This window comes from Macrobrachium rosenbergii, chromosome 48 (assembly GCF_040412425.1).
Source record: "Macrobrachium rosenbergii isolate ZJJX-2024 chromosome 48, ASM4041242v1, whole genome shotgun sequence".
Taxonomy (NCBI): domain Eukaryota; kingdom Metazoa; phylum Arthropoda; class Malacostraca; order Decapoda; family Palaemonidae; genus Macrobrachium; species Macrobrachium rosenbergii.
In genome coordinates, this window is record NC_089788.1 from 69,604,574 (window position 1) to 69,626,965 (window position 22,392).

The following is a 22,392-nucleotide window of genomic DNA, read 5'->3' on the forward strand; positions in this document are numbered from 1 at the left end:
AAGGGCGTTGCCAATTGTACCGTATGGGATAGTTTTTGAAGAGCATTGCCAATTGTACTGTATGGGGATAGTTTCAGAAGAGTGTTGCCAATTGTACTGTACAGGGGATAGTTTTTGAAGGGCGTTGCCAATTGTACCGTATGGGATAGTTTTGAAAGAGCATTGCCAATTGTACTGTATGGGGATAGTTTCAGAAGAGTGTTGCCAATTGTACTGTACAGGGATAGTTTTTGAAGGGCTTTGCCAATTGTACCGTATGGGATAGTTTTTGAAGAGCATTGCCAATTGTACTGTATGGGGATAGTTTCAGAAGAGTGTTGCCAATTGTACTGTACAGGGATAGTTTTTGAAGGGCGTTGCCAATTGTACCGTATGGGATAGTTTTTGAAGAGCATTGCCAATTGTACTGTATGGGGATAGTTTCAGAAGAGTGTTGCCAATTGTACTGTATGGGGATAGTTTTTGAAGGGCGTTGCCAATTGTACCGTATGGGATAGTTTTTGAAGAGCATTGCCAATTGTACTGTATGGGGATAGTTTCAGAAGAGTGTTGCCAATTGTACTGTACAGGGATAGTTTTTGAAGGGCGTTGCCAATTGTACCGTATGGGATAGTTTTTGAAGAGCATTGCCAATTGTACTGTACAGGGGATAGTTTTAGAAGAGTGTTGCCAGTTGTACTGTATGGGGATAGTTTTTGAAGGGCGTTGCCAGTTGTACTGTATGGGGATAGTTTTAGAAGAGCATTGCCAATTGTACTGTATGGGGATAGTTTCAGAAGAGTATTGCCAATTGTACTGTACAGGGATAGTTTTTGAAGGGCGTTGCCAATTGTACTGTATGGGGATAGTTTCAGAAGAGTGTTGCCAATTGTACTGTATGGGGATAGTTTCAGAAGAGTGTTGCCAGTTGTACTGTATGGGGATAGTTTTAGAAGAGCATTGCCAATTGTACTGTATGGGGATAGTTTTAGAAGAGTATTGCCAATTGTACTGTACAGGGATAGTTTTTGAAGGGCGTTGCCAATTGTACCGTATGGGATAGTTTTAGAAGAGTGTTGCCAGTTGTACTGTATGGGGATAGTTTTTGAAGGGCGTTGCCAGTTGTACTGTATGGGGATAGTTTTAGAAGAGCATTGCCAATTGTACTGTACAGGGATAGTTTTTGAAGGGCGTTGCCAATTGTACCGTATGGCATTATTTTAGAAGAGTGTTGCCAGTTGTACTGTATGGGGATAGTTTTTGAAGGGCGTTGCCAGTTGTCCCGTATGGGGATAGTTTTAGAAGAGCATTGCCAACTGTACTGTATGGGGATAGTTTCAGAAAGGTGTTGCCAAGTGTACTGTACAGGGATAGTTTTTGAAGGGCGTTGCCAATTGTACCGTATGGCATAGTTTTAGAAGAGTGTTGCCAGTTGTACTGTATGGGGATAGTTTTTGAAGGGCGTTGCCAATTGTACCGTATGGCATAGTTTTAGAAGAGTATTGCCAATTGTACCGTATGGGATAGTTTTTGAAGAGCATTGCCAGTTGTACTGTATGGGGATAGTTTTAGAAGAGCATTGCCAATTGTACTGTATGGGGATAGTTTTTGAAGGGCGTTGCCAATTGTACTGTATGGGGAAGACGTCTTCTAATCTCATTGAACGACCTTAACCCAGCTCTACAAGATTTGAGCTCATATGGGCTCAGGTGAAGTCTTATATAGCGAAAAAGAATACGTTCAAACTGGCAGACCTCAGAATTTTAGTGCAAGAAGCATTGAATAATGTCACGGCGGAAAACTGGAAGAATGCAGTAGGGCACATGGAGAAAATTCAGAAAGAGGATGCCCGGCAAGATGTGGCTGTAGACAAGTTGGTTGATAGTTTTGTCATCAACATAGCTGATAGCTCTGATGACGAGTTTTCTGAGTAAATTATATAAAAAAGAGAGGATTAGGCCTACAGGGGAAACCTCTCTCGAAAAAAAGCGCACCTTGACTTTTACCTCAGTGGTGGTGTGGAAAAAAAGTTTGATTGAAAAAAATAGTCTTTTAAAACTTAAGATGGTCGTCACTCCTCGTTATAGATAATATATAGGCGACAAAGAAGTTTATTTTAATTCGTAATTCGAAAAATGAACAAGAAATATATCACCTATTTCTATAACATTAATTAAATACTTTTAAGTATCTAATTGTGTAATAATGATAAATGTACATCTATCTACTAGTACCGACAAAATAGATAAGGTGATCATATGTAAAAAAAAAAACTGTAAGATTTAGAAGAGAGAGAGAGAGAGAGAGAGAGAGAGAGAGAGCAGGGCGGAGTAGGAAGGAGATTAAAGTACCCGGAAATGAAAAGCCCCTAAAATATAAGTATAGCCTCAAGGTTTGTCTCGAAGACATTCAAAGGTCTGTCACACACGTGTCAGTTTGCTTTGGAGTCACTGACCACAGTTGTTGTGACGTAAGATTCGTCAACAAAAAAATTGTATTTCCTTTTGGAGTCAGTGACCACATTTGTTGTGACGCAAGATTCGTAAACAAAACAATTGTATTTGCTGCTTATTTCAGCAATTTTTTTTTTTTACTTTATATGCTGCTTTCTTTATGAAATCAGTATAAATAAAAGTTAACGAAACAAAATGAAAAATGACAGAGTATTCCGTTGATGTAAAACATGAAGGTCATTAAAGGACTGAAAAAAAATGAAGAAAAAATTAAAATTAATGAGTGACACATGGTCTTCATATTAAGGAGTGCAAGTGACAAGCTCAAAGAGATGATTAAGTATAATAAAAGTAGTCGTAAAGTGAGATTAGCTGAACATCAAGTAAATTTGTGAGATTGCCTTCGGAGGTGACAAAAAAATGAGAAAATTGTGACTCGTGGGTTGAAGTAGTAATTTAGCATTCTGTCAGTGTTCCAAAAGATTAAGACAAATTACACATATCCACGCAGGCATATATATATATATATATATATATATATATATATATATATATATATATATATATATATATATATATATATATATATATATATATATATATATATATATACAGTATATATATATGTGTGTATATCTATATCTGTATATAAATATATATACACATAATATATATATATATATATATATATATATATATATATATATATATATATATATATATATATATATATATATATATATATATATATATATACATATTACACATACATATATATACAGTATTTATATATTATTTTGTTTGTGTCAGTATATGTATATGCGTGTAATCTGTTAAGATTTTTCCACAAGAATTTATATGTAATTCGAAACGAAAACGTGGCGTCTGGAAATATAGATATGGAACTATCTGATTCCAATATTGCGAGCGCGCGCGCGACCTCGTCCAAATATTCGCATTGCCGCTGCATCCATCCTTTTTCTGTCATGGTAACGCATGTGGAAATGTTTCCTTTTGAAAATACCAATAATTCGAATCTATCTTAAACCAATACGGGCCCTGCGAGCGCGCAGGAGCGTATCAGAAGTTATTTGATAAGCGCGCCTTTTTTTTTTTTTTTTTTTTTTTTTTTTTTGTCTGGGTGTGTTTTCATTATGCCATGTGAATCGAATCTCTTTAGAATATCTGTGATGTGTAGGGTGCCAATACTGACTGATAATATTTAAAGGACCATTCATAGACATTTGCTGCCCTTGGTACGCAATCTTAATCACGTCACAATTAAATGTGAGTTTTCATGACTTTACAAAAGGTTAGCAAAAAAAAAGTATAAGAAGTGAGAATGACTTTGAATTATGTTGAAACTCGTTCGTTTTCCACCTCATCGCAAATAGGTTCAAGACATGTTAATCTTGCGCCCGCGTGTGGTCGTGTGCGAGAGAGAGAGAGAGAGAGAGATAGAGAGAGAGAGGTTTGGTGTTCACGTACCACTTTATCATAGACACCGAATTAGAAAAAGATTAATCTTGTTCTGTTGTATGGGAGAGAAAGCGAGAGAGAGAATCAGTTATTGTGTATGTCTGTTTGGTGTCTATGTACGTATCATAACATCATACGCTCTTAATTAGGGAAAAATAATCTTGTCATGTGTGGATGAGAGAGAGAGAGAGAGAATCAAGCATAATTATATATGTGTATGGGAAAGTAACTATTTAAAGTATGTGCTAGCAAGTCATTGTAAAGTAATGGCTTCGAAAACTACCTGGAATTCTCTGCTGAGTTATTTTTTTTTGGGGGGTGGGGAGGGATGGGGTTTGCGATTTCATAATATCCCAGGCCACCAACAATTTTAAATTTTCACTCGAAAAATGAAAATAAAAGTAAAAAAAAAAAAACGAGATTGTCCGCCATACGCAGGACCCACTGACTTCACTTTTTGAGTATTGCTCTTTGCATTGGAGAAAAAAATCCACAGTTGTGGAGAACCGAACAGATTCCCGAAAGCTCTCTGTAAGTATTTATTTTTAAATATACGTACCAAAAGGGGGATCGAACAGATTCCCGGAAGCTCTCTGGAGGTGTTTATTTGTAAATATACGTACCAAAAGGGGAATCGTACAGAATCCTGAAAGTTCTCTGCAGATATTTATTTTTAAATACACGTACCAAAAGGGGAATCGAATAGATTCCTGAAAGCTCTCTGCAGATATTTATTCTTAAATATACGTACCGAAAGGGGAATCGAACAGATTCCCGGAAGCTCTCTGTAGAGGTTTATTTTTAAATATACATACCCATACGTAATTGAGGCTTTGTTTCTCCATATCAAGACTCTTCTCATTGTTCAGTTTTCTTGCTGTGTTTTGTACTAAAGCTTAATATTTGCGAATACCGGCATCTGGAGTGTCCTTTCAGAAACGAAATCGGCATTTTCTCTCATACAGCAAAGTAGATTTTGCTCCGCGCAAACTGGCCTCTGAAGAATACATTTAAAAACTTGAAGTATTATACATTACTCACAGGGGTCCATTAACTTCTGTGGGTGTCAAGTTAATCAAATATAATTTCCTTTCAACTTCCGACTGATTCACATATCTCCACATTTATGGATTTGAGCGCTTTCCAACCAAAGGAGAAATCATTTTTGTTTGCTAAACGTTACTTAATGCACAGGCAGAAAATTATGTAATTGTGAAAAAAAAATAATATAGATGTATATAGATACTTTCTGGTTATTTGATTTAAAAAAAAAAAAAAAAAAATATATATATATATATATATATATATATATATATATATATATGTGTGTGTGTGTGTGTGTGTGTGTGTGTGTGTGTGTGCGCGTGTGTGTGTGCGTGCGTATTAGCGAGAGACAGAGAGAGGCTTAATAATTATCTCACGCACCAGCCGTCGGAGAAGGTAACCTATATTATAATGTCGAGATGCATGAATACATAATTCCCCACAATGCATACGTAATCGAGACATAACCTCTGCTATATTTGGAGAGGCAGTTGCTTGCTTATCTCACCACGCCCTTGCCATCTGTCGGGTCCTGTTTGATGTTGTGTTCATATTTGGGCACGCTCGTTTTGGAACGAAGTATTTTTGGAGATATACTGTAGTTATTGTAACGTGGTTTTATCTTGGAGTGGTAAATTCTCTTCGTTGCGTAGATGTATATATTATGTTTTTCACTATAAAAAAAATTATTGTAGACCTATGTTTACTCCAAGTATCATCCATAAAGCATTACCTTAAATGTTCCGGTTCAGTAAATCTATCTCGGCGAATACGCTTAAAGGGAAGGCGAAATATCCGTCGATTTAACGACATCGAAAATGTTCTCATTTTATATAAATTTAACCGTTCAACGGGAAGATCTAACTGCTGGGGGTGCCGCCCCCCCATACACACTTACACTTCCCGGTCCCCCGTGGTGAGGCCCTTCTCCGGGTATGCTTCCCGGCCTGGCAGGAGCCCAACCTCCCTCCTGGGAAGTAGCCCCAGTGCTCTAAAATTGGTTGGCTCCAGAGAGAAAACAACAGGATAGTCCTTGCCACATTCATGTTCATACTTAATGAACTGTGGGTGACCTTTACAGTAAGACTTCCACAATATTAGCATTTTCACACCTTCACAGAAGACTCATTAGCAGCTCATCAAATCCCCATGCATACATTATTGAAAACGTCTTCATGAGTCAAATATCGAGTTGTAGAAAACTCAGAAGAATTTAATTGAAAATTTAATAGGAAATGTAATAGATTAAAAGCAGATTTATCACACATGACCTGAGGTGCATGTCATAGAACTTCTTGTACATTCTTCTTTATGAAATTACAGTTTCCTTCTTAAAGCTATTTGTGAATCTGACTGCAACGGCATCTATATGATGGATGACACAAAGTACTGTACAAAGGTTTAATGATGTTATATGTGTTATATGAAAATAAAGGTTACTGATTAACTCTCATGGATAAGTATATATAGAAAAGAATTACATTTAGTCCAAGAAACTTACTGCAAGTCACAGATTTTAAGGTAAGTTTTAGAACTTAAGCATTGTTGCAAACACGTCTATATAATAAAAAATACATTCGAAGTATCATGTTCTCAGTATTTTTATGATGATGATCATAGGTTTCCAGGTAAAAGCAAGTTTTTTCGATTTATGGTGTATTCTTTCGCAGTTATTTAACAAATCAATCGTTATTCTCTCCAATCACAGGCAATTTTGACAAGTTTTAAGAAATATTTAATTAACTTTCCCATCGAATCCTAAAGCACCGTTTTTTCTTATTTTCAGTCAGCGAGAGAAAACGGAAATCCGAACAGAACGTAAGTAAATTCGAAGGGAGAGGTGAACGAGAACTTATGGGGTTCAGTTTGTTTACAAGGAAGTAGATACAGGGAAAAATGTTAATGGGCAAATGAATCAAAAAATAAAGATGTAAATGGAGAAAGGCTGGTTGACGAGTGTATCCCAGTGGTGATTGAGTATCTGAGTACTGAATGTTTTGAATGTGAAAGAGAGGAGAGGCATAGCTGAATGATGTCTGAGTAGAGGGCATTAGTATGCTCGTGAAAAATTATGAGTAGTTTCTGGATGGTAAATGTCATATGATACAGGTGTCAGTCTCACAAGATTATATCACTGACAGATATTAAACTGCCTCGAAATTATTCACGTATATTTAACAATCTCCCGTTGATGGTATAAATTTATCAGTGGGCTGCTGTCAAGGTAAAATCCTGAATTCTTTACTCATTTGCTATTTTCTTTATTCCTACAGTGTTTGAGTGTATTTCGAAGCTGTGTATTAATTTTGTGAACATTTACTGTACAGAATTGTAATTTGCCCAAATTTTCAGTTGGTCATGTTAAAAAGGTACGTTAACTGAAATGATGAAAAACTTTGAAATAAATGGCAGTTGAATTTAATCTTACTTTTTACTAGAATAAGGCATCCAGACATTTTCTTAAGATTTACAAATATTTTCACTTTTGATTTGTCCGTGCGAAATGACACCATGCTTACAGCTGCTTGGCTTTGCTTAATTCATCCCTCATGGCCCCTTTGTGGAAGTTGTGTATGAATATTGGGTAACTTAGTATTTCCTTATTTCCAAAGGCGGATGCTCCATCTCAGTTTTGTACGTCATAAAATGTATTTTTGTTAAGCTAACATACCTTTCCTAACTTCTAATTTGTCTTTAAGTCTGTAGAGGTGACGTCATTCTTCAAGGATCCCAAAACCATAGTTTCCATTTCCAACAGGCCAGGGTACTGTAATGGCCGTCATTGGTTGTTAGTAGGGCGACCGTTGTGGAGTCTTCGTGAAGGTGATAGTGTATCTTCTGATTATTGGTAATAGTAAGAAATGTTGATCCTTTTGATGTAGGAGATCAGGACAAGTATTGATGAATGTATGGGTAGATGAGAACTTTCATTACTTGTGGAAAGGTCAGAGCTGCGATGACTTTCCTACCTGGGTGCGAATAAGGTGTAGACCAGAGGAATGGATGAAGTTCCCAAAGACATTTACTTTGCCATTTTAATTGCAACGTTGGAATGTGTCAAAATAAGACCAAGGGTAATTGTAGAACGACGGGAACAAGTTCCGCAGACGAAAATAAACCCAACCTTTCCTAGAATGCCATTTCCTGACTTTACCATCCTAACCTCGCTTAGGGCGGCGTGCTCTCACCTGGCCGGCTTGACCCCCCCCCCCACCTTTTCCAAATAGCACTAAACATCGGAAAGTCCTGATCCCATCGTTCTGCAAACTAACCTGAGGCTGCAAGTGCTTGGTATCTTCTTTTCACATTGCAGTCCTGTGCCCAGTGCTTTAGGCAGTTTGCTTTATTGTCGTATATTGTTACTGTACCCGACATGGCTGAGTAATCCTAAGAATTTTTTAATTTGCTTGGAGGTATTGTTACACAGCCAGTCTTCCCCGCAGTGATATACTGCTTAACGTAGTTTAGTATGCATTAATATAAACCTCACAGCACTTAAGCTTAGTTGGTGTGTGCAGGATCTATAGGCAACTGGCCCCCAGACCCAGTGTGGTTAAAATAAAATGTAGACTAGGGCTTGGGGTAATTCTAAGCCCGCTGTCCGCGGTGAGGTAGCCTATGGCAGTTGACGTTTTTCTATAGAACTTGGACTGTTGAACAAGAATTTCAAGTAAAATTTTGTCGGTCGGCTGTAACTAAAGCGTAATTGACCCTCGAAGACTGCACACCGGTACCGTGGGTCCCCTGTACTGGCGCATACAGCTCAAGGGTAAATTACAGTTTAGCTGCAGCCGACGGGCAAAATATTACCCTAAACTCATGCAGAGCAAGCAAAGCAACACTGAAAAACGTCAACTGCCACAGGCTACCTCAACTACACACTAACCGTTGCTTGCCATCGGGGCGAAGAAACGTAAACGGTAAACAAATCCGCCATCTTGGGTTACGTAACCACTAGGGAGCCATATGTTCAGCAGGGGAGGAGAGGTACTGCACAAAAGGTACAAGTTGGTAAAGTGACGTAGGACTGTTATGTAGAAACATGGCGGTAAATGACAGTTACCCAAAAAATAATAACGCTCCTACATGAAAAGCACTAAAACCTAATAACACCAAAACACAGGTGACCTAACTACCTACTAATAAAGAAGATAGTTTAGGAACCTTACCTTAAAGGGGTGGAGGGTACAATTCAGCCGCCACCTTTACAAACGCGTGGAGCCTCGTCTTCGGGTCATCAAAGTGGATTTTAAAATGGGCTACTTCCAAGTACCCGACAGTTGTACCTCCCACGGCCGTACCCAGGCGTCGTCTCACGAAGTTTCCTCCACCTCCTCTCAATAGTATTTGTATGCGCACCAGTTACTGGGTCCACAAAGTTCATGGATTGATTGACGGTTAAGTGCACGTAGCCTTCGTCCTTCAGGCAGTCATAAGCTCTCCAGCAATCAGATACAATAGTTGTCCCCGGTACAATGTAGTCCTTATAACTAAGGTAGCAGTTGACACAGGTAAGAGGCAAATTGCACTTGGTTACAGGCTCAGAGGAGCGGGAGGTTCCGGGTGACGTCCGTCATCATGCTGGGTTGAAGAGTGAGTGAACTGTGCGGTGAACTGCACCGGAACAGGGTAGGAAGGATGAAGTTGGGGTGCTAAAAGTGTATTTCTGCTTTCAGTTTTGGGGTAGCGGGCAGCGCTGCGCGCCTTATCCGCATTTTTAAAAATAATCTGGCAGGCTCGTATGCTCTGGCAAGCGGTAATGTTGCGCTGCGCGCGCCAACCACTGGGCTTACAAAATATGTAAAAAAAGGTTTCTGTTAACGTCACTGAGAGAAAGTGGTAGCGAAACGTCCTGCAAGACCCTTCTCCTCCTACCCCATATACATGCTTCAGGTGTCTGCCGACAAATGTAAAGTAATTTTGTAAGTTATTTATGGTAAAATCATGTTGCGAAGAGACGTCAATATATTTGTGAACGGAAAAGTACTGGAAGAACGTTGTAGGCACAAGCTACAACGAATAGGAAACGGTTATAAAACAGTTGAGCAAAAGGAATACATGTAACTGAGTTTATGTATCCCCAAAATTCTCCACCTGGGTGAAATGTAATGTTGGGGTAACGTTGCAAAGTGATTGGTTGGGTACAGCCACCCGCCAAAAATCCCACCAACAACTCTCTCAGTTGGAGGCATTGGATGAACCGAAAGCTCCCCTGTAAGACCGCGCATGCGTGACATGGCCTGGAATCAGCAGTAGTAGTGATATGTGAAAAGTACCTTTGCAACGGCTCGTGCTGTCCATTTATTCCCACTTATTTTTACGCTTTTTTTTCGTGTTCCAAATGACGTATATAACTAGAAATACAACAATAAGTTGCCCAAACCTTTTCCCAAGTTATTTACCCCACCCAGAACCCCGGATTCCCAGCGGGTCCCCCTCACCGTGAGCTATTCTCGAAAGTGTTTTTACCCACCCAGGACCCAGATTCCCAACAGGTCCCCCTTACCGTCGGTTACAGTTCTAGGGTAATTTACAGCTTAATTACAGCCGAGCGACAAAATATTACTTTAAATTCTTGTTCAGCAAGTAAAGTTCTATAAAAAAATGTCAACTGCCATAACCTAGCCCACCACGGACAGCCGGCTTAGATCTACCATAGATTTTGCTGTGGTATGTCATTTACTGCAAATTAAACCATACACGTGAGAAAAAGGCAGATCTTGCAAAAACACTTAACAACTTGGGACTTTACATCATAGGCTCTTTGACAATGATGAAAACTGTCAACCCTTGGAATGCCCTTGCCCCAACTTACCATGCCCTGCATTGAAGTAGTGATGTCAGTACTCCTCATGTGGTGCACTAGGCCATGAGCGTACAGTATCTGGTGTACTTAATATGTTGCCAGATAGAGATTGTAAGCACAGTTTTAATGTTGTCCTTATGCCATGTTTGGGTAGCTTCTGGGCTGGAAGAAAATGTTTGCAACAGTAATAGCAACTATAGCATGGTTCATAGCCAAAAAAAAATAGGAAGTGCATGGCACTTTGGGCCCAATTGTTAGGGATGTGCATTAAAAACCGAGAGGAATGCTGGACAAAAGGAAATGGTGAAAAGCTGGTTTATGTATAAGAAAAACCAAGAAGTCATGTTACAGTATTAAATGAATTACTGAAGGGAACTAGTAAGACCAAAAGTTATTTAAGAATGGACCCATAACCTAACTTGACTGGATAAAATTAGCCTACAGTGAAGTAGGAGACTAGCATGAGGGAAACCTAAAATAAATAACCGTACATATCCAAAAATAATCCTGTATTGTGATGTATTTTTTAACATATAAAAAATAGTTTGTATATTAATTGTATATTTTAATTTAAAATTTACTAAATTATAATACCCATGTTCACAATTGATGTACAGTATTCCAGTAAATACTTTCATAATAATGCGTTAGCATTATCAGTAATTAAGTACAGTATATGCTCTCATAAGTTACAAGTTTTCTATGAAATATAAGTAATGCATTGGCTCTTGGTTTTTGCTCAAGGTGCCCAACGTACACCTTGGTGTCGTGTACAGCAGACACAAGTGGCGAGTCTGTTAAGAACAAATTTCATACTTCTGTCTGCTGACATTGTTGGCTTGTTTGGACGGGACTTATTAAAGTTTTTAAACTTTTACTTTATCTCCATCCCCACATCCTTTCTTCAGTCTTACCAACCTCTTTAACTTTTACTTGTTACAACTTTAGAGTTTCCCCCAGTGTCACCTCTAGACTCTTGTTTTTATTTTCAGAATCCTTTAACGGTGCTGTTCAACCACTCCAACTATCTCGTTTCACTGTCTAAGATGCTCAATGAAAGAAAGTGTCCCAGTGCTAGGCTTGATAGCCTAAATGACATATACTAGTCAACCAAGATACCTTGATCATCATTTATCAGAATGCTGGTACAGTATCACAAAAAAACTTGTAGATTGTGGTTTTTTTCTTAAGCATTTTCATGTCAGTTGAACAAATTTTGTGTTGTTTGGAATCCATAGGAACTGCAGAAAATTAACTCATGTTCCAGACCCCTGGGCTGCTCAGGATGCCTTCCAGCTCTATTAGTTCAGTCTAGAGGTCCATGACTTTCTGCAGTAAGTCAGATTTGGTGATTAATTAACATGGTATGACATTGTGGGGTTCAGATACCCCTGGCTGCCTCATTGGCCCCATGACAAGTGATATCATACTGTCATAGCCTCTCTAGCTGAGGCATTCAGAGATTTCCCCATGGTTTCACTCCTCTAACCTCTGTTAGATGCCCATTTTGAAGTACTACCACCAGGTGGTTCAGCCCCTCAACCTTCTCGGTTGAAAGTTTTCCAGTGGTTCTCTAGAGAAGAGGCTTTTCTCACAGGTAGGTTTGGTGATGTCTGGTTGCCTGTGGTGCATCTCGGCTAATGTTTAATAGGTAATTAGGGGCCATCTTCTATGGCTGGTATCATGGACAGGGTCTTGCTTCAGTTGGAGCTACTTTTCAGGAGATGGCACTTCCTTGTGTGCCTTCATGAAGACAAGCACCTCACAGTCAAGTTGATGAAGCTGATTGCTCTACCTCAGGCCGGGTCTTTGAATGAAGGGCTTGAACTTCTCTTCATTGGTAGCTTTGTTCGTTCTCATAGGAGTTCAAAAGTTTTGCCTAACTTGGTTGCCATAGAGCTCTTGGGGGATGCATCAGACCAAGGTCTCATCACAGTTTTTCTGCTAGCTTTAACCTGGTTGACACGAGTTGATAAGTTCCACAGCCATCATATCTTGTTCAGCACTTGAGGGCAGGGAACCCTTCTCATTCTTGTTGTTCACGAGTTTGTGGCACAACAATCTCAGAGCCTGCCAGTCACTGACAAAAGAAAACTTTTTAGTTCTTTCCCATGCATTGTGTTCGTTGAGAGCTGAATATGGTTTGTGGCTTGATTTAAGACAGTGTGTGTGGGGGTCTCCGATGCAATTCTGGTGGTTAGAAGGAAGAGAAATGGTGTAATGTTAGGGACACTACTTTGTGATGCAGGCATTGAGAAAGGCAACCAAGAATGAGTAATACAGCTTAGATGAGGTGTTGAGGTAAGTGTTATATAACTTTCTGCAGCTGATATATGGCCTCCAACAAAGGAACCAGATTTCAAGGTAATGCAGCCATCATTGATGGCTAGAGTGTAATGAGAAGATATATATGAAGTTGAGTAACATGTTCAGCTGCTGGAAAATAGATTGAGTGGAAAAATTTGAGTAGTCTGGCCAATTGATGATAATGGATAGGGAACAGCTATAAAGAAGAAGTAGGTAATGGATGCACCAAGACAAAGACCAGTAGGAAATCCCAGAAAATCATGAAAGACTGTGATTAAGACTAGACTTGAGGATTTCGTTAAGTGCACAAGCAGAAGAGAGGGAACTTATATAATAGATAACCCTACTGACAATGCAGTAGAATATCAGTAATCAGTCCTCTCATAGATAACACAGTTTTATGCATTTGCAGTGTAATTATCCATCTGTTTTATCATTTTATGATGGATAACCTGATGAACCCACATTCTTGGTAATGAAGTTGATTCACCATGCTAGAATTCAGAAGTGACATGGAACTGCTGGTGCTTCTGCCAAGATGATGTATTTTAGCTTAACTGCCAAAATATTTTGGTTGATATTTTGCAGCAATGTACTCAAGTGGAGGAAAAATTCTACTTAATGTAGGTAACTGGTATACTGTACATACTATTAATTTGGTGCCTATACAATATTAAAAAAATTGCAGTATTGAAGTAGGTTTTATTACTTCATTAAATTCAACATTGTTATAAACTTTTAAAGAAATTTTGTTCCTTAGCTTATTAAATAAATTTCATTCATTAGCAACAAATCTCTTATGAAAAGTGAACATACGGAATATTTTTTGCAGGTACCAAGATGTCATCTCTCAAGTACCTTGGGAAGATTTGGCATATTCTCAGTACTCCAGGTAGCCCACCTTTTGCAGCCTTCCCAAACAACCATTGTGGCTCAAGTGCATATGTAAAGAACATAGAGTAATGTTCAAAGGTAGGTCCTATACGCAGTACATGACTACAATGAAATATGGCCAGACCACACAATGCAATAACTTTAATGTCCTCCCTTTTATTATGTAATTGAAGGTGATGTTGATTGAAGTACAGTGGTTGGTAGTTTGGTTAGATAAGACAAGGAAAGGTTTTTTTCAATTTCGAAATATTTAAAGGAAAATGGAAGTTATGGAAAAGCAACTTGGTTTCCTCTTTAATATTTCCTCTGGACTGACTTTTCAGATGGCACACCAGTTAAGACATTAAAAATCAAATTGGCAATTTATTCCTAAAAGGAATCTGTAATGTTCAGTTAATTATATAGTGTATATTTGGGGATAGTAGATCAGGATGATTTGCTTTTGATTACCTTAGCAAACTTCAGTAAAATAACCATTCAGAATTTTACACAATATGTAGCACAGTATTAGTGATTTTCCACAAAAATACTCACCAGGGCCATGGTCTGTGATAAGATTTACGACCCATTTTGTAGGCTTCTCATTTATTCCTTGGTGATTAGTTGCAGAATATTTTCATGATGGTGGTTTACCTACTTTGGCCATTTTGCTTTGGGAGAGTGTCCTCCTTGCCCATTTGGCACTGTATCATTGGCTCAGTAGTCTTGACGATTCCTGTAAGTTTACTGTATTTTGCTTACTCTATATAAGAAACTTTTTTTTTTTTAGCATTTGTTTGTCTACGTTGACATTGTTTTCCAAGTTACAAATGCAACATGCCTTTTACATTGTATGTGTATCATCTTGTTCACAGGTCTTGTAGATGAAACGAGAAATTAGGCAGACCTTTAGTAAGAGATGCCTCACCTTGTTTCATTTTGTTCCTTCTGTAACCACATTAAAAGTTGACATCCTGGATTGTATAGGGCATTTGAGTTTGTTGTTGGTTTCTGTCTTTTCTCCTGCTAGTTTGGAACTTCTGCAGTTTCATTTTCATGGATATACTGCTCATGGCTAGACTATTATGAAGCCATTGGTTTGACTCATCTTGACACTGATGCTGCTTAACCACCAGTTCTTGCAGCTCCTGCCAATTTTCTTGTTACATCAGAAATTTGATTTCTCTTTTGGGCTTTACTTGATTCAGATTTGGCTTGTCAGAGAGAGATGAATCATCCTTTGCTTAAGACACACCATAGATAGAGCTGACATTTCAAAAACTGTCTTAAGAGGAATACAGTTATTACTCAGCCTTCTCAGGCTTGACTTCAGAATATTACCTGAATTTAATTGCCATTGAAGGACCCCCACCATTCAGATAGAACAAATTTTGATATTTCTAGACAGGAGTAGTGCCATCTTTTCAAAATTAATTTTTAATCAATTTCTGTTTTTCACAACAAACCTTTTGTCTTAAGGGAAATTCTCTGGCATTGCTGGAGTCCGGTTACAAATAGCACAAGGATTTTGGTGGCAACAGGAAACAGCCAACGGCGGTGAAGAAGGTGGGCGCAGCCGAACTTAGTTTAACCCCAGTAACGCTGAGGCACATCAGTTTTCTCTCTTATCTGCCTTCATAGGAAGGCAGCATTACTGCCTTTCTATCCAAGAAGCCAGTTGTTTTAGCACTTCCTGCCCATTTTTTGCCTTGGTGTTCTGGTTTTTCTCTTTGCCAGTGTAAATTTCTGTGTGGTACTTTTAGTTTTTCAGTCTGGAGTAGTTAAAGCTTTTTGTCTTTTTTGGGATAGAGACAACTATGATGAATGCTTCACAGCAGCCTGATAAGGTGATCATCCTTGGGTTTGCACGGGCGACAGAATGGATTAGGAATTTGGGTCTGCAGGTAGCTAACATGGATTGCCTCGTAATTCCTGTTATCATTGGACTGTTCCAGAGTTTAAGCCCACTCATGGCTGAATAGATTTCAATGGTAATACCATCTGTGTATCTGTGAATTCAGTGCAGTATGGCGATTTAGGAGCTTCATATGAATACATTCTGAATTCCTCAGCAGTTATTGTCCAATGGAGAAGAGGCTTTGGTGCAATTTGGTATGTATTTTGGTCTCTTGGGTATTGTGACCTTTGCCTTTTCTGCTCATGAGCAGCCTCTTGAAAGCACCTCATAGTATCATGCCAAATGGTGAAGGTTTTGCGGTTTGTCATTAGTCATTTTAACAAGTTTGCAGGCAGACATTCATGGCCAACTACCAACTTTTGGGATAGATATAAAAAAAATGTTAGACCTGACTTGATAGGTGAATATTTTGGATGTAATAATGAAGCTCAGGCTTTGGAAAAAGTTGAACGTGGATTTGCAAAAAGTGCATCCAACCATCACTTTGTATATGGTCTCTTGTCTTTTTATAATTTAGATAAGCATGAGGGGAGGTTTGAAATGGCCTGGAATTAGATAGATGTGCTCTGTTAATAAAATGGATGGTCAGTGGTTTGTATGTAACACATTCAGTTTTGATCTTGAATCTTAGAAATGTAATTAATTGGGCTTTAAGCAAGTGGCTGGATATGTTAAGTTTTTCTCCTTGCAGAAAAGAGGATTTTAAATTTTCAATCCATTGGGACCTCTGCAAATTGCAATGGTTCTGGCTCCTTTTTAGTTTTTGTTGTAGTCTGCTTTTTAAGTGATTTAGGAATTATGCAGACAATTTATTTATCAGGAAATTAAGATTATGCAGATAAATAAATTATTAGGAAATTAAGACATTTCAATCTTTTTAAATTTATTTTTTACTTTCAGGTAGCCATTTATTGGAGGTGGGAAGATGCCAAGAATATTCTACAATATCATGTTTCCAAAGGCTTAGGAGAAAATATCACAAATTTTTAATCATTTGTATTTTCTTAACATTCAAACCTGAAGTTCTTACATTTTGGATTTTCTCCTGCGCTAGCTGAAAACTGATTACGAAGGGACTCTGCTCTTCCCAGGGTCTCTAAATACACAGTCCCTAGTCTGTAAGTGCCTTATGGAACAGAACAATTTTACAATTCATCACCATCTCTTCCCAAAAGACTAGATACAAGCTGCCATAGTTCGGGGAAGAGCTAACAATAATGACCGTCAAGTGCTTCAACTGGTCTCAGTCTTTGGGCCCTGCTCATTCCAACGCAGCCAGAGCGAGATGACAGACTTATCAGAGGAAATCACAGGCTAAGACGGACTGACATCCATCTAACACACTGCAAAGACATCCTCTCAGTTGTGATCTAGGAGCAGAAAAGGAAAACAAAATACAGAGCTAGAGGAGGGAAATGCTAGAGAGGGTGCCTCTCCCCAACTGCTTCCATGGGGTGGGGTGTGCCTGGTGAGCCATTGGGTGACTTGGCAGCAACTAAAAAAAAAAAAAAATTAAATTACTCTTTCAATTAAACCATATAAAGAAATTTAAAGCATAAAGAAAAGACCAAACACAAATGGGTCACAGAATGGCCTGATGACTGTGGGGTTGAACACAAACACCCAAAGCAACATTAGAGGAACTGCCATGAACACCTTCAAGGGTGGGGGGTTGAAAATATCAGTTCTCAGTTGACCAGCATGCAAACCCCTTGGAGTATTGTGGATGCAACAGCAAAGTCCAACCATTGAGTCAGATATAAGTTGTCATTTTCAGCTTTTCCAACTCTTTTGAGTTTACTGCAGTTTTGACCCTCTATTTGTTGCTTGGCTTTTTGTGAACATACCACAATAAAGTACAGGTATTTTGTTTTGAAATGATGCCAGAATGAATACCATAACACGAAAGGTTATGTCACAGAGACTGTGCAAAGGCAACTGTTATTTATCACAGGTTTGGCTCAGGGCTAGACAGGACTTCCATAGGCCTAGTGACAGCTGTCAGGTTGTACAGGATGCATGATGTTATAACGTCAGGTATTCTTTTATGTTTTAACATCAATATCATGATGTCAGGTACCCAGCAGTCTTACACGAGAGGATAAAAGCATTTTCCATTGTTTGATTTCTTGTATATCAGGTAATAAACAATTGTAGGTTGTTATGTTGACTCAAGGGAAGCTCTGGGAGGTGGTATCAGGTAGTATATTGTTCAGAGTATAGTAGTTGTTCCCTATTTACATTGTCAGTAAATTATTTAGCAGATTTGTGGAGACATTGACTTTTCCCAGAGTTCTTTAGAGCAATAGGAAATTGTTCTGATAATATTCTTTAATTTCCACAAGATTCTTACCTGCTTAATAGCTAGTGGTTCATTAGCTAAGAGGAATAGATCATATTGACGTATATAAAACATTTTTTGTCTTGGTTATATATACAGTAGTTTAGTGACGAATCTCTGAGGTGTTACTTAAAACATTTATGGAATAATTATCAGTAATTATCGACAGTTTTTCAATTGCAGATAGTTCTCAGAGCCTTTGTTTCAGTTTTTGTATTACAGTATATCCATGTTAATGTAAAGTTAATTTTTTAATGCATCTAGGTTTTATACCACTGTAAAAGTACATAAACACTGGGGCTTAAACCTAGAGATTTAAGTTGCATAAAGGCTTAGATTAATACGGGAAGGATATCACAGAAAAAAGTAATTGTATGTTTGTATTTTACAACAGGAAATATTTCAGAATTATGTTTATTAGTTATTATCCCAGATTTGCTGACAGAGAACTTGCTATAATTTTTATTTGATGTAATGATAGTCTCCTAAATTTGTTCAAGTTTGCCATGGAAATAATGCATCTTGTAAATTTTAAAAATAGAGTTATTGAAAGCTGATGCTTCAATTAAAAGTATATCTTCAAATGAGCAATATTTTCATGGCATCTCTTCATGTTTCAAGACAATGCTGTTATGTTAAGGTTCTAGTTTTGGAAGTGGTACTTTCAGAATAGTTTTTGATTCTCTGACAAGGATTTTAGGTATATGAATTTATAGATAAATTCAAATTAACACCGGTACTTTGAGGGGCCTTTTATTGCTAGCAAGGTAATTCAACATAGGTAGTATTACTACTTAATGTAATTGATAAGTGAACTTGCTTTAAGAATTAAAATCACCTTGGGAACTAGCCAGTATTTTTTCATACAGAACAAGAAATATTTTCCAGACATCTATGTAATAAGGGAAATTCATTTGTTGATGAACTTCTGCTATAAGGATAGTTAGTATGTAGTGGACTATTATCATTACCATGTTTCACATGACAAGTCAAGTGTTTCTCTTTCCTTCTAAGACTTATGAAGGGCTTGGTATTCCATGGAAATTGTAAATTGGAGTAAGGTCAGGCTAAGGGAGTAGGAAGCAAAGTGGGAATAGATTATGGGGATTTAAAGAAAGGAAAGGGAAAATATTTCGCTCTTTGTGTTCTTATATAAAATGTATCATCTCAGAGCACCAGTGAAAGTTTGATCAGTTAATAGAAGTGATATAACAGAATGAAACTGTCTTGTCTTAAGAAAATGTCACTAAGATTCACCTTTATAGACATGTATTGTTAAGGAAATATTTGAGTTGCTTGTTGCTTTACGTTTGTAAGTGCCTTTTGAAATTCACATATATTTTTTCCCAGTTTATTCCCAGCCCGAGAAGAACCCTAAAAGAGTTCAGAGGTCTGGTTAAACAAATCATTTATAACTAACTAACAAATTTCCCAGTTTATAGGTTTTGTAAATTTTAACATTTCCAATGTTGCAGTGTCTTGAACTATGGAGATATTTAGGTTTAGGTATAATTTTTTTTATTATGTTCTGTACAGTTACCACTGAATATCAGTAATGTGATGAAGATTCAGTTAGTTCTTAATGTTAAAATGGAACTTGAAGGTCTGAATAATGGGAAAGTGCTGTATTGTAATACTAAAATGTACAAGGACTTCTGTATTTCAGCTTTTTTGCCCAGTTCTCATCAAGTTAGGTAACCTTCTTCAACTACAGAGTGTACATGTTGTACATGAATTATATTCAAACTTCTTTCTATGTTTGTTTGTGAATGGCGTTTAGTGTTGTCTTGTCACCCGACGATACGACAATAGCACTCGGAGATTTTTAAGGCTTTACATAAAATCTAACTTTGTTTTGTACTTGATATTTATTTTTTAATCATTAATCAGTCAAAGGTTGATGCTATATTGTTCATTTGTTTGTTAAACGATATTTCTTGTAGTTTAGTTACATGAACAGCCGACCAAACATACGGGGTTTTCAGTTAAAGTCTCCATCGATGGAACTTTACATCTTGTTGTAGCCATAAAATAAAAGATCTAACGAGAAATGCCATGTATAGTCTTTATTAAATATCTTATAATATCGCGTATTTCAGTATTGGCTTTATAATGTGATATAGATAACGATAAATAATCTAAAATAACGCTCAAAGCTGTTAGGATATTATTGGAACCTGAGCTCCTGGCAACCGTCCATGGTGTCTCACCGGCCGTCTTATTTTAGTGTTTAACTGATAGTTCTTCCTCATTTTATTAATTGTAAGTAACGCCAAGGTACATTAGAAGTTAATTCTTGCGTATGTTTGGTAGATCAAAGCTTTATATGACCAAAAGTGGCAGAAATAAGTAAATTGTCGATCCTGAGTTGCGATGTGTCTTTGAAATGCCACATTGAGATTATGCCATTTTTTAAACAGTTTCAGGAAAATTTTAAACAATTATCACATTTTGGGATTGAAAATATAATTTACATATGTTGTAATGTGAAGTATGAACGTTTATAACGTTTCTGTCACTAACGTTTTATATAATACCAAACATCATTCCCAAGGGCGTCGTGTTCACTACCATCCCACATTGGAATAAATAGGAAACACAAATAAAAGACGGTAAATAATTCGGTATCGGTAAATTTGCTTTTTCTTTGAGCGTGATTTTCATATTACCCAACTCAAGGAGACTTAACATCACAAATAGCACTCCAATATCAAAGAGGATTTTGAAGTAAAAGGAGGCTGAACTGAAGACTGCTATACCGGCAGATTTAGCAAATTTTTTTTTTTTTTTTTTTTTTTTTTTTTTTTTTTTTAATAGCAATTTGAACGTTGTTTGCACGGACAGCCAATGTGTCTTAAGTTGTCTTTAACATATTTTTATTCTTAATGGCACAAAGTTGCCTTTAACATATTTTTATTCGTAATGGCAACCCTCCACCCGCAGCCTATGTTCCACCCACAACCCTCCACCCATAGCCTGCTTTCCACCCACAGCCTGCTTTCCACCGACAACCCTCAACCAACAGCCTGCTTTCCACCTGCAACCCTCCACCTACAGCCTGCTTTCCACCCACAACTCACCCACAGCCTGCTTTCCACCCACAACCCTTCACCCACCGCCTGCTTTCCACCCGCAACCCTTCACCCACAGCCTGCTTTCCACCCCACAGGTTATTTTCCACCCACAGCCTGCTTTCCACCTGCAATCCTCCACCTACAGCCTGCTTTCCACCCACAACCCTGCACCCACAGCCTGCTTTTCAACAACAACCCTCCATTCACAGCCTGCTTTCCACCCACAACCCTGCACCCACAGCCTGCCTTCCACCCACAGTCTGCTTTCCACCCGCAACCCTCCACCCTCCACCTGCTCTCCACCCACAAACCTCCACATGCATCCCTACACCCACAACCCTCCACACACTTCGTTACATCCACAATCCTCCACATGTATCCTTACACCCACAACCCTCCACATGCATCCTTATACCCACAACTTTCCACCCATAACCTTCCACCCATGACCCTGAACGCAACCTTAAACCCACAACCCTCTACCCATAGCCATCCACCCACAACCTTGCAGTCACAACCCTTTACCCACAACTATTCACCCACAACCCTTCAACAGCTCTCCACCCACAACCTGTTCGAGAGAGAGAGAGAAATTTGTCATGTTTAACCTGCAGAAATCTCCTTAAAATCATAAGATAAGTTTTATATAAACTTGGTTAAGGGGACATTCATCCGGCGACCCATGGGGTCCGAAACCCATTTTCGGTTTATGACGGTTTTGGGTAGGAAAACCACTCTACTTTAAGTTTCAAACAATTTTTTTATGAAATATGTATAAATCATGTCTAAAAAGGCTTCAATCTACACTTATCTATGCCTCCTCTAGCACGGGGTCATATAAGCAACACTAATCCGGTAGGGAACTTTTTTTCTGAGTACCTGAAAATTTTTTCTATAGTCTCTCCCAAATTTAGAGATCTGTTTTCCTAAATGAACTCGACGTTTTCTTTGAATGATACGAGTTTTCTAAAAAACCAAAGATAAGCCATTAAAGTAAGTTCTGTTCATTTCTTCGTCTTTTCGTAGATATTTGTAATGATTTTGCGTCATTATCATATTCATAGTAGCATAAGGTAATAGAGATGATAATCAAGTAAGCTAAAAGCGTGAAATGTGGT

General features: G+C 38.1%; 1 long non-coding RNA gene across 1 annotated transcript; it reads left to right on the forward strand.

The window, feature by feature from the left end:
• The first annotated feature begins 7,678 nt into the window (after window positions 1-7,678).
• Window positions 7,679-20,825, forward strand: LOC136831500 (uncharacterized). Its single transcript, XR_010850910.1, has 3 exons — window positions 7,679-7,809; window positions 13,901-14,040; window positions 16,760-20,825. It is a non-coding gene; the product is annotated as an uncharacterized lncRNA (long non-coding RNA).
• The last annotated feature ends 1,567 nt before the right edge of the window (window positions 20,826-22,392 follow it).